At 44.0% G+C, this 17104-nt stretch overlaps 1 pseudogene across 1 annotated transcript; it reads right to left on the bottom strand.

The window, feature by feature from the left end:
- Positions 1 to 2067: 2067 nt before the first annotated feature.
- Positions 2068 to 16204, bottom strand: LOC311107355 (moesin-like; annotated as a pseudogene). Its single transcript has 14 exons — positions 16127 to 16204; positions 15847 to 15942; positions 13879 to 14001; positions 11714 to 11865; positions 11301 to 11384; positions 9495 to 9641; positions 8318 to 8414; positions 8008 to 8171; positions 7475 to 7605; positions 7283 to 7373; positions 7129 to 7198; positions 6869 to 6961; positions 6504 to 6724; positions 2068 to 2232 (listed from the first exon to the last, which is right to left on the bottom strand). The product of its transcript is annotated as a moesin-like (transcript).
- Positions 16205 to 17104: the final 900 nt, after the last annotated feature.

Raw genomic sequence — 17104 nt, 5'->3', positions numbered from 1 at the left:
GACCAGCAATAAAACTCACAATCCTATTGCAGCTGGTTGCCTTACAATTGTATGTTGAATCAACATCTTTTTTTTTTTGTACAGCGCTTACTGTATGCTTTCAGTCATAACAGGCCTACTGAAAAACACACACACTCCGTACAAACAAATGTCAGACTCGCATGCACACACGCACGCACACGTAAAACAAAAAACACACTCGCGTCAATCATAGCAGCCTATAATATATGACTGAGTGTCTACAAAAACTTACATGCACAGCACTCAACACAGATTCAATGTTGGGGTTAATGGTATTTATTTGACTCATAGCAAAGCACTTTACAAAGGATTTTGTACTCATTTACACCTGTGAAATAACATCCTTAGAAAATATTTATAATTAACTTCAAACCCTTCTTCTCACTAAACTATCCATACAGAAAAATACAGTGGGGAAAAAAAGTATTTAGTCAGCCACCAATTGTGCAAGTTCTCCCACTTAAAAAGATGAGAGAGGCCTGTAATTTTCATCATAGGTACACGTCAACTATGACAGACAAATTGAGATTTTTTTTCTCCAGAAAATCACATTGTAGGATTTTTAATGAATTTATTTGCAAATTATGGTGGAAAATAAGTATTTGGTCACCTACAAACAAACAAGATTTCTGGCTCTCACAGACCTGTAACTTCTTCTTTAAGAGGCTCCTCTGTCCTCCACTCGTTACCTGTATTAATGGCACCTGTTTGAACTTGTTATCAGTATAAAAGACACCTGTCCACAACCTCAAACAGTCACACTCCAAACTCCACTATGGCCAAGACCAAAAAGCTGTCAAACGACACCAGAAACAAAATTGTAGACCTGCACCAGGCTGGGAAGACTGAATCTGCAATAGGTAAGCAGCTTGGTTTGAAGAAATCAACTGTGGGAGCAATTATTAGGAAATGGAAGACATACAAGACCACTGATAATCTCCCTCGATCTGGGGCTCCACGCAAGAATGCTGAGTTGCATCCAAAGAACACCATATCTACTGTGAAGCATGGGGGTGGAAACATCATGCTTTGGGGCTGTTTTTCTGCAAAGGGACCAGGACGACTGATCCGTGTAAAGGAAAGAATGAATGGGGCCATGTATAGTGAGATTTTGAGTGAAAACCTCCTTCCATCAGCAAGGGCATTGAAGATGAAACGTGGCTGGGTCTTTCAGCATGACAATGATCCCAAACACACCGCCCGGGCAACGAAGGAGTGGCTTCGTAAGAAGCATTTGAAGGTCCTGGAGTGGCCTAGCCAGTCTCCAGATCTCAACCCCATAGAAAATCTTTGGAGGGAGTTGAAAGTCCGTGTTGCCCAGCGACAGCCCCAAAACATCACTGCTCTAGAGGAGATCTGCATGGAGGAATGGGCCAAAATACCAGCAACAGTGTGTGAAAACCTTGTGAAGACTTACAGAAAACGTTTGACCTGTGTCATTGCCAACAAAGGGTATATAACAAAGTATTGAGAAACTTTTGTTATTGACCAAATACTTATTTTCCATCATAATTTGCAAATAAATACATTATTTTGTCTGTCATAGTTGACGTGTACCTATGATGAAAATTACAGGCCTCTCTCATCTTTTTAAGTGGGAGAACTTGCACAATTGGTGGCTGACTAAATACTTTTTTTCCCCACTGTATGTTTTTTTAATAGTATATCAGCTAATGATTATTTTGCATAGATGCATTTCAAGACTTCAAAAACCATGAGCAAAAGCAGCATACATTATGATATATGAATAATATCATCACTCACTTTGATTGACGTACTAGTAGCCTACAGTCTGTAGTCCACAGAATGTTACTTTACCGAACTACAAATCCCATGAAGATGGAACTCTTTAGTCACGGGAGACAACACACTATTGGGGAGAGGCAGTGGGTGCTTACAAAGTCAACCAAGCAATGTTGACTTAGTAATTACACTGTACCTGGCTATATGACTTCCATTTAAATACAGATTCAGTACAGACGTCTGTCTGTCTGTCTGTCTGTCTGTGTGTGTCTCTCTCTCTCTCTCATTCTCATTCTCTATCCCTCACATGGACTCAAACTCGTCGATGCGTTGCTTGGTGTTGCCCTGTCGTATCTGATGGAGGGTCCTGTACTTGTCCCGGCCGGCCTTCACGTTCTCCGCGTGGATCAGGTCGTTGGGAGTATTCTTACTGTCGTCTCGAGCGCTGGCCAACTCAGTACTCAGGGCCTGAGAACAAAAGGACAACAAGGACACAAATAAACTCATAGAGCATCAACATATGTACTATACATGGAATTAATGTGTAGTACATATGTAGTACATGTGTAACGCATGTGGCCTAAGAACCATATCTCTCATTTCAGAGCTCAGGGCTAGAGGACATTTTTACATTTAGTCAGGACTGAGCCCAACCAGCCATAATTACAGTTAGGTTAGGGCCATAGGTTATCACGCTCTCCGTAGCCAATGTGAGAAATACTTTTAAGCAGGTCAACATTCACAAGGCTGCAGGGCCAGACGGATTACCGGATTACCAGGACGTGTACTCCGAGCATGCGCTGACCAACTGGCAAGTGTCTTCACTGACATTTTCAACATGTCCCTGACTGAGCCTGTAATACCAACATGTTTCAAGCAGACCACCATAGTCCCTGTGCCCAAGAACACTAAGATAACCTGCCTAAATGACTACCGACCTGTAGTAAAAAATAAATAATGTATGCACTAACTGTAAGTCGCTCTGGATAAGAGCGTCTGCTAAATGACTAAAAATGTAAATGTAAAATGTAGTACTCACGTCTGTAGCCATGAAGTGCTTTGAAAGGCTGGTCATGGCTCACATCAACACCATTATCCCAGAAACCCTAGACCCACTCCAATTTGCATACCACCCCAACAGATCCACAGATGATGCAATCTCTATTGCACTCCACACTGCCCTTTCCCACCTGGACAAGAGGAACACCTACGTGAGAATACTATTCATTGACTACAGCTCAGCGTTCAACACCATAGTGCCCTCAAAGCTCATCACTAAGCTAAGGACCCTGGGACTAAACACCTCCCTCTTCAACTGGATCCTGGACTTCCTGAGGGGCCGCCCACAGGTGGTAAGGGTAGGTAACAACACATCTGCCACGCTGATCCTCAACACGGGGGCCCCTCAGGGGTTCGTGCTCAGTCCCCTCCTGTACTCCCTGTTCACCCATGACTGCATGGCCAGGCACGACTCCAACACCATCATTAGGATTGCCTACAACACAACAGTGGTAGGCCTGATCACCAACAACGATGAGACAGCCTATAGGGAGGAGGTCAGAGACCTGGCCGTGTGGTGCCAGGATAACAACCTCTCCCTCAATGTGATCAAGACAAAGGAGCTGATTGTGGACTACAGGAAAAAAAAGAGGACTGAGCACGCCCCCATTCTCATCGACGGGGCTGTAGTGGAACAGGTTGAGAGCTTCAAGTTCCTTGGTGTCCACATCACCAACAAACTATCATGGTCCAAACACACCAAAACAGTTGTGAAGAGGGCACGACAAAGCCTATTCCCCCTCAGGAGACTAAAAATATTTGGCATGGGTCCTCAGATCCTCAAAAAGTTATACAGCTGCACCATCGAGAGCATCCTGACTGTTTGCCTCACTGCCTGGTATGGCAACTGCTCAACCTCCGACCGCAAGGCACTACAGAGGGTAGTGCGTACGGCTCAGTACGTCACTGGGGCCAAGCTTCCTGCCATCCAGGACCTCTATACCAGGCGGTGTCAGAGGAAGGCCCTAAAAATGATCAAAAACTCCAGCCACCCTAGTCATAGACTGTTCTCTCTGCTACCGCACGGCAAGCGATACCGGAGCGCCAAGTCTAGGTCCAAAATGTTTCTTAACAGCTTCTACCCCCAAGCCATAAGACTCCTGAACAGCTAATCATGGCTATTTGCACTGCCCCCCCCACCCCACCCCACCACATCCCCCTCTTTTACGCTGTTGCTACTATGTTTATTATTTATGCATAGTCACTTTAACTCTACCCACATGTACATATTACCTCAATTACCTTGACTAACCGGTGCCCCCACACATTGACTCTGTACCGGTACCCCCTGTATATAGCCTCCTTACTGTTATCTTATTTTATTGCTGCTCTTTAATTATTTGCAAATTGTATCTATTTTTTACTTAACACTTTTTTATATATTTTTTTTATTTTTTCTTAAAAACTGCATTGTTGGTTAAGGGCTTGTTAGTAAGCATTTCACTGTAATGTCTACAGCTGTTGTATTCGGCCCATGTGGCAAATACAATTTGATTTGATGTTAAGTAAGGTAGGGTCTGACCTTTGTATAGCTGCCGTTCATTCTTCTGGGCCTCTGTCATGGTCATGAATTAGGGTCATGGGTTAGGGTTAAAGGTCATGGAGTGTGGAAGAAGTGAAAATATTATTGTTGTCTACCAACAATGACAAGCCACCAGGGTCTGACAACTTGGATGGAAAATTACTGAGGATAATAGGGAACGATATTGACACTCCTATTTGCCATATCTTCTATCTAAGCCTACTAGAAAGTGTGTGCCCTCAGGCCTGGAGGGAAGCAAAAGTAATTATGCGATCCAAGAATAGTAAAGCCCCCTTTACTGGCTCAAATGGCCGACCAATCAGCCTGTTACCAACCCTTAGTAAACTTTTGGAAAAGATTGTGTTTGACCAGATACAATGCTATTTTACTATAAACAAATTGTCAACAGACTTTCAGCACACTTATAGGGAAGGACATTCAACAAGCACGGCACTTACACAAATTACTGATGATTGGCTGAGAGAAATTGATAATACAAATATTGTGGGAGCTGTTGTGTTAGACTTCAGTGTGGCTTTTGACATTATTGATCATAGTCTGCTGATGGAAAAACGTAGGTGTTATGGATTTACACCCCCTGCTCTATTTTGGATTTAAAAAAGTTACCTGTCTAACAGAACACAGAGGGAATGGAAGCCTCTCCAACACAATCCAGGTAGAATCAGGAATTCCCCAGGGCAGCTGTCTAGGCCCTTACTTTGTTCAATCTTTACTAATGACATGCCACTGACCTTGAGTAAAGCCAGTGTGTCTATGTATGCGGATGACTTCACTATACACGTTAGCTACTACAGCAAGTGAAATCACTGCAACACTTAACAAAGAGCTGCAGTTAGTTTCAGAATGGGTAGCAAGGAATAAGTTAGTCCTAAATATTTCAAAAACTAAAAGCATTGTATTTGGGACAAATCATTCACTAAACCCTAAACCTCAACTAAATCTTGTAATAAATAATATGGAATTTGAGCATGTTGAGGTGACTAAACTGCTTTGAGTAACCATTCATTGTAAACTGTCATGGTCAAAACATGTTGATACAACAGTAGCTAAGATGGGGAGAAGTCCATAATAAAGCACTGCTCTGCCTTTTTAACAACACTATCAACAAGGCAAGTCCTACAGGCTCTAGTTTTATCGCACCTGGACTACTGTTCAGTCATGTGGTCAGGTGCCACAAAGAGGGACCTCAGAAAATTACAGTTGGCTCAGAACAGGGCAGCACGGCTGGCCCTTAAATGCACATGGAAATATATTCCACATCAGGTAACTGATGCAAACAGTAGAATCAGATTTCTTTTAAAATATAAAAATACACCTTATGGATCAGCGGGGACTGTGAAGAGACACACACACAGGGACAGACACACATACACATGACAAGACACGTACACATGGATTTTGTATTGTAGATATGTGATAGTAGAATAGTGAAAAGTGTTATGAAATGTAATGTTATGTAATATTTTAAATTGTATATAACTGCCTTAATGTTGCCGGACCCCAGGAAGAGTAGCTGCTGCCTTGGCAGGAACTAATGGGGATCCATAATAAACCCCAGGAAGAGTAGCTGCTGCCTTGGCAGGAACTAATGGGGATCCATAATAAACCCCAGGAAGAGTAGCTGCTGCCTTGGCAGGAACTAATGGGGATGCATAATTAACCCCAGGAAGAGTAGCTGCTGCCTACGCAGGAACTAATGGGGATCCTTAATAAATACAAATACAAATGGGTTACGGGTTAAGTTAGGGTCTGACTGTGTCTGACCTTGAGGTGGTGAGGTGTTTCCTCAGCCGTTTGTTCTTCTGGGCCTCCGTCATGGTCATGAGTTATGGGTTAAAGGGGAACTGCACTCAAAACCTATATTTTGGTATTTGTTTAATTAGTCCACTGTTGATACGGTCCCAAAATGTTTCTCATGTCAGCAGGCAAGTTTTCAAGATTTTGGACTTTCAGGAAGCAAATTGTCACCTTTGATGCATTTTACATCATCATATGATGATGTGGCCGGTGACACTTTGCTTCTTGAAAGTCCAATATCTTGACATTTTGACTCCTGACATGAAAAACATTTTTGGACCGTATCAACAGTGGACTTATGGTGGAAAAAAAGTAGACTTCCCCTTTAAGTGTTTCTGACCTTGAGGTGTTTCTGTAGCCGTTCGTTCTTCTGAGCCTCCGTCATGCGTTCCTCCTCGCTGCGGTCTCTGACCATGCCTGGTGATGTCAGCTCAGCGCTGGCCTCGGCGCTGCTCTCGTCGGTCTCGTCATTGTCCCCCTGCACAGAGTCCTGGATGTGGACACTGATGACTTTAGTCTTCAGCACTTCTTTGGCTCCAAATCAACCTCCACCATGACCGCCAGACGACAAACACACACATGACCGCTCACAGTGTGGTTAGTGAGGATAATGCTATCACACATGCTGGCTCACATTGAAGCACTGTGGTTAGATAGAGGGTTACGCTAGCAAACACGTTCATTCATTCATTAATTCTCTCTCACCCTTTTCTGCCATCTCTTTGTATCGTCCTCCTCCTTCTTCTTCTCGTCCTCCAGAAGGGAGATCTTAGAGGTAAGCTCAGCCAGCTCAGTGGCCTGGAAAGAGAACCTTAGAATAATACACGATTCACCTAATGTGTGTGTGTCTGTCTGTCTGTCTGTGTGTCCGTCTTTGTGTGGTGTCTGTCTGTCTGTCTGTCTCTCTGTCTTTCTCTGTGTGTGTGTGTGTGTGTGTGTGTGTGTGTGTGTGTGTGTGTGTGTACCAGGTTCTCTTGGTTCTTCACCTGGCTGTCTGACTGCTGTAGGAGGGCTGCCTTGGCCTCTTCCGCTGCCCTGCGCTCCTTCTCCAGATGCTCTGCCTCATCCTGGGCAAACGTCCTCTCCTTCTCCAGACGCTCTGCCTCATCCTGGGCAAACGTCCTCTCCTTCTCCAGACGCTCTGCCTCATCCTGGGCAAACGTCCTCTCCTTCTCCAGCTCCAGGGCCCTGCAAGTCTGCTCCTCCAGATCTACACACACACACACACACACACACACACACACACACACAGAATAATATGAACACACACGAGCATGCACACACACTGTCAGAAGACAGAAAGAGTCTGACCTTCCTGAGCTTTCTTGGTCTCTTCCTCGATCTGTTTGAGTCTGCCTATCAGCTCCATGGTTTCTCTGGCGATCTTCTCTGTCTCCTTCTCCGCATTCTCTCTCTTCTTCTTCTCGCTCTCCAGCAGAGCTCTGGAACGAAGGATTTGAGGGATGAGTAAACAACCTCATCTCTCTCTCTCTCTCTCTCTCTCTCTCTCTCTCTCTCTCTCTCTCTCTCTCTCTCTCTCTTCTCTCTCTCTCTCTCTCTCTCTCTCTCTCTCTCTCTCTCTCTCTCTCTCTCTCTCTCTCTCTCTCTCTCTCTCTCTCTCTCTCTCTCTCTCTCTCTCTCTCTCTCTCTCTCTCTCTCTCTCTCTCTCTCTCTCTCTCTCTCTCTCTCTCTCTCTCTCTCTCTCTCTCTCTCTCTCTCTCTCTCTCTCTCTCTCTCTCTCTCTCTCTCTCTCTCTCTCTCTCTCTCTCTCTCTCTCCCTCCCTCCCTCCCTCCCTCCCTCCCTCCCTCCACCCGTCCATCTAACTCCCTGTCTCTGTCCTCACTTCTCCATCTGTCTCTTAGTCTTCTCCTCGCGGGCCTGGGCCTTCATCTGCTGGACCTCGATGGTGTCCGGCTTCCTCCTCCTCATGTACAGGTCGTGGTTCCCCATGCACAGCGCCAGGATACGCTTGTTGATCCGCAGACGAGGGGCGTAGAACACAAAATCCTGGAACAGACCCAGTTACCACAAAATGTAGTTATCAGCGCCTCTTGCAAAAATTAAGTGACCTTTTTTTTTTGTACAGGTACTATCAGAGGTTTGAATTATAACCAACAAATGCAAAATATACAGCAGAAACAGAGGTGAGGTACCGGGGCTTTCTTGTCTATGGGCTTTATAACAAACTTCTTGTCGTTGAAGGAAATGTTTCTGATCTCACTCCATGGGAAGCCGATCTTAGGGGTCATCCTATACAGGAAATAGAACACAGTAGAACAGTTCACTCCAAAATCAAAGTTTATCCAATGTTTTCAGACTTCAAAAGTAGTCTAATGTCATGATGAATCTACGGGGGAATTCGGATCTATACTGAACAAAAAATATAAACGCAACAATTTCAGAGATTTTACTGAGTTACAGTTCATATAAGGAAATCAGTCAATTGAAATTAATTCATTAGGCACTCATCTATGGATTTCACATGACTGGGGATACAGATATGCATCTGTTGGTCACAGATACCTTTAAAAAAAGGTAGGGGTGTGGATCAGAAAACCAGTCAGTATCTGTTGTGACCACCATTTGCCTCATGCAATGCGACACATCTCCTTTGCATAGAGTTGATCAGACTGTCTGTCAGATACTGACTGGTTTTCTGATCCACACCCCTACCTTTTTTTAAAGGTATCTGTGACCAACAGATGCATATCTGTATCCCCAGTCATGTGAAATCCATAGATTGTGGCTTGTGGAATGTTGTCCCACTCCTCTTCAATGGCTGTGCGAAGTTGCTCGATATTAATAATAATAATAATAATAATATGCCATTTAGCAGACGCTTTTATCCAAAGCGACTTACAGTCTTGCTTGCATACATTTTTGTGTATGGGTGGTCCCGGGGATCGAACCCACTACCTTGGCGTTACAAGCGCCGTGCTCTACCAGCTGAGCTACAGAGGACCACATATTGGCATGAACTGGAACACACTGTCGTACACGTTGATCCAGAACATCCCAAACATGCTCAATGGGTGACATGTCTGTTGAGTGTGCAGGCCATGGAAGAACTGGGACATTTTCATATTCCAGGAATTGTGAACAGATCCTTGCGACATGGGGCTGTGCATTATCATGCTGAAACATGAGGTGACGGCAGCGGATGAACGGTTCTCGTCACGGTATCTCTGTGCATTCAAATTGCCATAGATAAAATGCAATTGTGTTCATTGTCTGTAGCTTATGCCTGCCCATACCTTAACCCCACCGCCACCATGGGGCACTGCCAAATGTACGTTTATATTTTTGTTCAGTGTAGTTGAAGGTTCCTACTTGTCAGTTTTCTGGTATATGCTGAGGCCCAGAGCATCTACCCCCAGCCACAGCTCTGAACCCTTCTTGTTCTTGATGCTGAAGTAGTTGACTCCATACATCTCTAGATCCTGAGCTATCTTCAGATACTCCACCATGGCATCCTCCCTGGGGACAGACAGACACAGAGACAGAGACAGACAGACAGACACAGAGACAGACACAGATACAGACACACACAAAGACACAGAGACAGACACGGACAGAGACAGACACAGACAGACGATCAGTGAGAAAGATGCTCTGTATTCAGTTAACATAATGCTTAGCACATTCTGCAGACACTGAGTGGACAAAACATTAAGGACACCTGCTCTTTCCATGACATAGACTGACCAGGTGAATCCAGGTGAAAGCTATGATCCCTTATTGATGTTATCTGAACCCTCTACAGACTAAACCCTGTCTAAGCAGGGGGAGGGAATTGTTTTAAGAAGGTCATACCAAGGATCATTTAGATATTTTATTTAGAATTTTAACACCCCTTGATGTATCCCAATTTTGTTTATTATTTTATGAAAATTTTAATTTGGCCTTACTGCTATTAGCCCATACAAACACATTGAATAACAGATTCACTACATGGAACAACAGATAGTCCCCCCAAAAAAATCTAAAGCAAGTTTGTTCTGAAGTGTCTGTCCTATATCTGAGAGATATAAGAAAGATCAGGAAACATTTGTTGTTTTGTATTTATTTTGTATTTTTTTACATGTATTTAACTCCTTATTTTTGGCACTAAACAGTCTCCAAATATACTGTTTTTCAACTGGTACCGGGGGACCTTCAGACGAGTCTTGTGAGGCCCGTGGCGCAAAACAACCAACAAATATGTGTTCGTGACAGTCTCACCTTTCCACAGAGGGGTATTAGGGTGTAGCCTAAACTGTTCGGATGCTACCGACAGAAGGCTTCCGACTTCAGACCAGTACCAAGATGCTTGTGGGGGTCATAGGGCAAAATGGAGAACACCATCGTGTTCATGAGAGTCTTATCTTTCCATAGAGGGGGTTGTAATAGTTTGTAGGCCAAACCATTCAGATGCTACAGACGACTTTGTGAGATTTTTGGGATGTCTCATGGTCTGACAAACACATGCGGAAGTTCGACATAGGCAAATGCGGTGGATTGAGACACATCCAATGCAAAAAAAACATCTCTCTAGCTTAAACTGACATATTTACATGGGGATTTTTTTATTATGCTAATTGAGTTCCACGGGGGTGCGGACATCGACTCTAGGGTTTTTACAATCCACTTCAATCAGTGTAGATGAAGGGGAGGAGACAGGTTAAAGAAGGATTTTTAAGCCTTGAGACAATTGAGACATTGATTGTGTATGTGTGCCATTCAGAGGGTGAATGGGCAAGACAAAATATTTAAGTGCCTTTGAACACGGTATGGTAGTAGGTGCCAGGCGCACCGGTTTGTGTCAATAACTGCAAAGCTGCTGGGTTTTTCACGCTCAACAGTTTCCCAAGTGTATCAAGAATGGTCCATCACCTAAAGGACATCCAGCCAACTTGACACAACTGTGGGAAGCATTGGAGTGAACATGGGCCAGCATCCCTGTGGAACGTTTTCGACACCTTGTAGAGTCCATGCCCCGACGAATTGAGGCTGTTCTGAGGGCAAAAGAGGGGGGTGCAACTCAATATTAGGAAGGTGTTCTTAATGTTTTGTACACTCAGTGTACAATCAGTGCAATACAAGTAAGCCAGTGTCAACTTGGATGGGACTGTGAGTAGAGAGGACATGTGGTCTTACCTCAGCACTCCCTTGTGCTCCTCATGCCACACCTTTATCCTATTCTCCCACTGCTCCTTGTTCAGTTTGTGCTGCTCCAGAACCCTGGGGGAAGAGGACATGAGAAGGGTTCAATTAGGGGGGTAGAGAGAGGAAGGTAGCCTAGTGGTTAAGAGCGTTGGGCCAGTAACCGAAAGGTCGCTGGTTCAAATCTGTCGATGTGCCCTTGAGCAACGCACTTAACCCTATTGTCTCTCTTGATAAGAATGTCTGCTAAATTAAATGGAATTGACCCCAACACTAATCTGAGTATGGGAGACAACAATCAGAGGAACATTCAGGGAGACTTAGAATAGGGGACTGTTTTACCAATTTAGCTTTTGTTCGTGGGCTGAGGTTTGTCACAAAGGGGGACGGGGAGAGATAACACACACCTCTGGGGAAGCAGCTTGTCCCTGCTGAGATAACCAGGGAAGTGGTAGTCCTTCTTGTAGTCTCCATGTTTGGTCTGAACAGAGTAGGAAGCCAACAGCACAGCTGTCTCAGGAGGACAGTAGATATCATCATTCAGGATGCCCTCCTTCACCTGCAGTGACATACAGTATAAACAGTGTGTGTGTGTGTGTGTGTGTGTGTGTGTGTGTGTGTGTGTGTGTGTGTGTGTGTGTGTGTGTGTGTCTGACCAGATCATGTGTGTGTGTGTGTCTGACCAGTGTACATCCTTATACACATACAGTGCATTCGGAAAGTATTCAGACCCCTTGACTTTTTCCACGTTTTGTTATGTTACAGCCTTATTTTAAAATTGATTCAATAAAAATGTTCTTCATCAGTTTTTTGGGGCAAATGTAAAAAACATAAAAATAAATACATTATATACATAAGTATTCAAACCCTTGGCTGTGAGACTCGAAATTGAGCTCAGGTGCATCCTACTTCCATTTATCATCCTTGAGATGTTTCTACAACTTCATTGGAGTCCACCTGTGGTAAATTCAATTGATTGGACATGATTTGGAAAGGCACACACCTGTCTATATTCCACTGGTGTACAGCAATCTTTAAGTCATACCACAGATTCTCAATTGGATTGAGGTCTGGGCTTTGACTAGGCCATTCCAAGACATTTAAATGTCTCCCCTTAAACCACTCGAGTGTTGCTTTAGCAGTATGCTTAGGGTCATTGTCCTGCTGGAAGGTGAACCTCCGTCTAGTCTCAAATCTCTGGAAGACTGAAACAGGTTTCCCTCAAGAATTTCCCTGTATTTAGCGCCATCCATCATTCCTTCAATTCTGACCAGTTTCCCAGTCCCTGCTGATGAAAAACATCCCCACAGCATGATGCTGCCACCACCATGCTTCACTGTGGGGATGGTGTTCTCGGGGTGATGAGAGGTGTTGGGTTTGCGCCAGACATAGTGTTTTCTTTGATGGCCAAAAAGCTCAATTTTAGTCTCATCTGACCAGAGTACCTTCTTCCATATGTTTGGGGAGTCTTCCACATGGCTTTTGGCGAACACCAAACATGTTTGCAAATTTTTTTCTTAAAGCAATGGCTTTTTTCTGGCCACTCTTCCGTAAAGCCCAGCTCTGTGGAGTGTACGGCTTAAAGTGGTCCTATGGACAGATACTCCAATCTCCGCTGTGGAGCTTTGCAGCTCCTTCAGGGTTATCTTTGGTCTCTTTGTTGCCTCTCTGACTAATGCCCTCCTTGCCTGGTCCGTGAGTTTTGGTGGGCGGCCCTCTCTTGGCAGGTTTGTTGTCGTGCCATATTCTTTCCATTTTTTAATAATGGATTTAATGGTGCTCCGTGGGATGTTCAAAGTTTAGGAGATTTTTTTATAACCCAACCCTGATGTGTACTTCTCCACAACTTTGTCCCTGACCTGTTTGGAGAGGTCCTTGGTCTTCATGGTGCCGCTTGCTTGGTGGTGCCCCTTGCTTAGTGGTGTTGCAGACTCTGCGGCCTTTCAGAACAGGTATATATAAACTGAGATCATGTGACAGATCATGTGACACTTAGATTGCACACAGGTGGAATCTAATTATGTTACTTCTGAAGGTAATTGGTTGCACCAGATCTTATTTAGGGGCTTCATAGCAAATGGGGTGAATACATATGCACGCACCACTTTTCCGTTATTTATTTTTTAGAATTCTTTGAAACAAGTTTTTTTTTTCATTTCACTTCACCAATTTGGACTATTTTGTGTATCTCCATTACATGAAATCCAAATAAAAATCCATTTCAATTACAGGTTGTAATGCAACAAAATAGGAAAAATGCCAAGTGGGATGAATACTTTTGCAAGGCTGTATCTATTGATCTATTGGTCTGACCTAGTATTGACTCAGTGCTCTTTATCAGATCCTATTCTGGATTTTATAGTTCTTTACCTTTGATATTGAACATTGCATTGTTGAGGAAGAGCTTGTAAGTAAACATTTCTCTGTACTTTTTACACCTGTTGTATCCTGTGAACATGACAAATAAACTTTGATTTGATGTATTTGTGTGTGCGTATGTGTGTGTGTCTGGCCAGCTCATGTGTGTGTGTCTGTGTGTGTGTGTGTGTGTGTGTGTGTGTGTGTGTGAGACCTGCAGGAAGAAAAGTCGTTGCGTGGCCTCTTGGATCAGTTCCTCAGCTACGTCTTCGGGGTAGAACTTGGCCCTGAACTTTATCAACAGAGGGTTCTCCCTGTGTACATCCTGAGCTGTCACCTGGGAACATTACAGCAATGCAACAACATGAATGAGTTAATAAGTGAATGAATGAGCGTGTGTGTGTGCGTGTATGCGTGCGTGCATGCGTGTGTGTGTGTAGAGCTGGAGGAGCAGACTCGCAGGGCCCTGGAGCTGGAAAGGACGTTTGCTCAGGAGGAGGCAAAGGGTCTGGAGAAGGAGCACAGGGCAGCGGAAGAGGCAGTCATGTACAGTGGGGGAAAAAAGTATTTAGTCAGCCACCAATTGTGCAAGTTCTCCCACTTAAAAAGATGAGAGAGGCCTGTAATTTCCATCATAGGTACACGTCAACTATGACAGACAAATTGAGCATTTTTTCCTCCAGAAAATCACATTGTAGGATTTTTTCTGAATTTATTTGCAAATTATGGTGGAAAATAAGTATTTGGTCACCTACAAACAAGCAAGATTTCTGGCTCTCACAGACCTGTAACTTCTTCTTTAAGAGGCTCCTCTGTCCTCCACTCGTTACCTGTATTAATGGCACCTGTTTGAACTTGTTATCAGTATAAAAGACACCTGTCCACAACCTCAAACAGTCACACTCCAAACTCCACTATGGCCAAGACCAAAGAGCTGTCAAAGGACACCAGAAACAAAATTGTAGACCTGCACCAGGCTGGGAAGACTGAATCTGCAATAGGTAAGCAGCTTGGTTTGAAGAAATCAACTGTGGGAGCAATTATTAGGAAATGGAAACATACAAGACCACTGATAATCTCCCTCGATCTGGGGCTCCACGCAAGATCTCACCCCGTGGGGTCAAAATGATCACAAGAACAGTGAGCAAAAATCCCAGAACCACACAGGGGGACCTAGTGAATGACCTGCAGAGCTGGGACCAAAGTAACAAAGCCTACCATCAGTAACACACTACGCCGCCAGGGACTCAAATCCTGCAGTGCCAGACGTGTCCCCCTGCTTAAGCCAGTACATGTCCAGGCCCGTCTGAAGTTTGCTAGAGTGCATTTGGATGATCCAGAAGAGGATTGGGAGAATGTCATATGGTCAGATGACACCAAAATAGAAATTTTTGGTAAAAACTCAACTCGTCGTGTTTGGAGGACAAAGAATGCTGAGTTGCATCCAAAGAACACCATACCTACTGTGAAGCATGGGGGTGGAAACATCATGCTTTGGGGCTGTTTTTCTGCAAAGGGACCAGGACGACTGATCCATGTAAAGGAAAGAATGAATGGGGCCATTTATCGTGAGATTTTGAGTGAAAACCTCCTTCCATCAGCAAGGGCATTGAAGATGAAACGTGGCTGGGTCTTTCAGCATGACAATGATCCCAAACACACCTCCCGGGCAACGAAGGAGTGGCTTCGTAAGAAGCATTTCAAGGTCCTGGAGTGGCCTAGCCAGTCTCCAGATCTCAACCCCATAGAAAATCTTTGGAGGGAGTTGAAAGTCCGTGTTGCCCAGCGACAGCCCCAAAACATCACTGCTCTAGAGGAGATCTGCATGGAGGAATGGGCCAAAATACCAGCAACAGTGTGTGAAAACCTTATGAAGACTTACAGAAAACATTTGACCTGTGTCATTGCCAACAAAGGGTATATAACAAAGTATTGAGAAACTTTTGTTATTGACCAAATACTTATTTTCCACCATAATTTGCAAATAAATTCATTAAAAATCCTACAATGTGATTTTCTGGATTTTTTTCTTTCTCATTTTGTCTGTCATAGTTGATGTGTACCTATGATGAAAATTACAGGCCTCTCTCATCTTTTTAAGTGGGAAAACTTGCACAATTGGTGGCTGACTAAATACTTTTTTTCCCCACTGTATGTTGTTACTGTCTGAGGATGTACTCACCCTCTTGTTGAGTCTGAGCCAGGTAGAGAAGCCTTTGCTGTCCAGGTACTGTAGGCCAAAGAACCAGGTCTCTCTCAGCCCAATGGTCTTCACTATCTATACAACAATGAAGAAGAATAAGATTCCTTTATTGTCCATAGTCCAGGAAACAGATATTTGTCTGTCTGTCCGTCCGTCCATCCGCCTGTCCGTCTGTCTGTTCGTTTTTCTGTCTGTCTGTCTGTCTGTCTGTCCGTCCACCTGTCCGCCAGTCTGTCTGTTCATCTTTCTGTCCATGTACCTGGTCGAAGAGTTGTTTGCCAGTGGTGCTGGGCAGGATGGCGAACTCCAGCTCAGCGTCCATGGTGGTGACGCGAACATTGATCTACCATAGGGCATTCACAGTGACACAAACTGGAGTATGAATGGGAGGAGAGAGAACTTAATAGCCTATTAAAACTCATAGATAGAGTAATGGTTAGTATAATAGGTAGTATGGTTTACAGTAGTGGATAGGCATGGAATATATACTGAACAAAAATAGAAACGCAACTTGCAACAATTTCAGTTCATATGAGGAAATCAGTCAATTGAAATGAATTAATTAGGCCCTAATCTATGGATTTCACATGACTGGGAATAGAGATATATACAGTGCATTCGGAAAGTATTCAGACCCCTTGACTTTTTCCACATTTTGATACATTACAGCCTTATTCTAAAATTGATTAAATTATTTATTTTTCTCATAAATCTACACATAATAACCCATAATGATAAAGCAAAAACAGGTTTTTAGAAATGTTTGCAAATATATTTAAAGGAAACCAATGAAATATTACATTTACATTAGTATTCAGACCCTTTACTCAGTACTTTGTTGAAGCACCTTTGGCTGTGATTACAGCCTCGAGTCTTCTTGGGTATGACGCTACAAGCTTGGCACACCTGTATTTGGGGAGTTTCTCCCATTCTTCTCTGCAGATCCTCTCAAGCTCTGTCAGGTTGGATGGGGAGCGTCGCTGCACAGCTATTTTCAGGTCTCTGCAGAAATGTTCGATCGGGTTCAAGTCCGGGCTCTGGCTGGGCCACTCAAGGACATTCAGAGACTTGTCCCGAAGCCACTCCTGCGTTGTCTCAGCTGTGTGCTTAGGGTCGTTGTCCTGTTGGAAGGTGAACCTTCACCCCAGTCTGGGATCCTGAGCGCTCTAGAGCAGGTTTTCATCAAGGATCTCTCTGTACTTTGCTCCGTTAATCTTTCCCTTGATTCCTGACTAGT

This window comes from Coregonus lavaretus (assembly GCF_964263955.1).
Source record: "Coregonus lavaretus genome assembly, chromosome: 32".
NCBI classification, from domain to species: domain Eukaryota; kingdom Metazoa; phylum Chordata; class Actinopteri; order Salmoniformes; family Salmonidae; genus Coregonus; species Coregonus lavaretus.
Note: the sequence above shows the minus strand (reverse complement) of the source record. Positions and strands in the feature narration are given on the sequence as shown.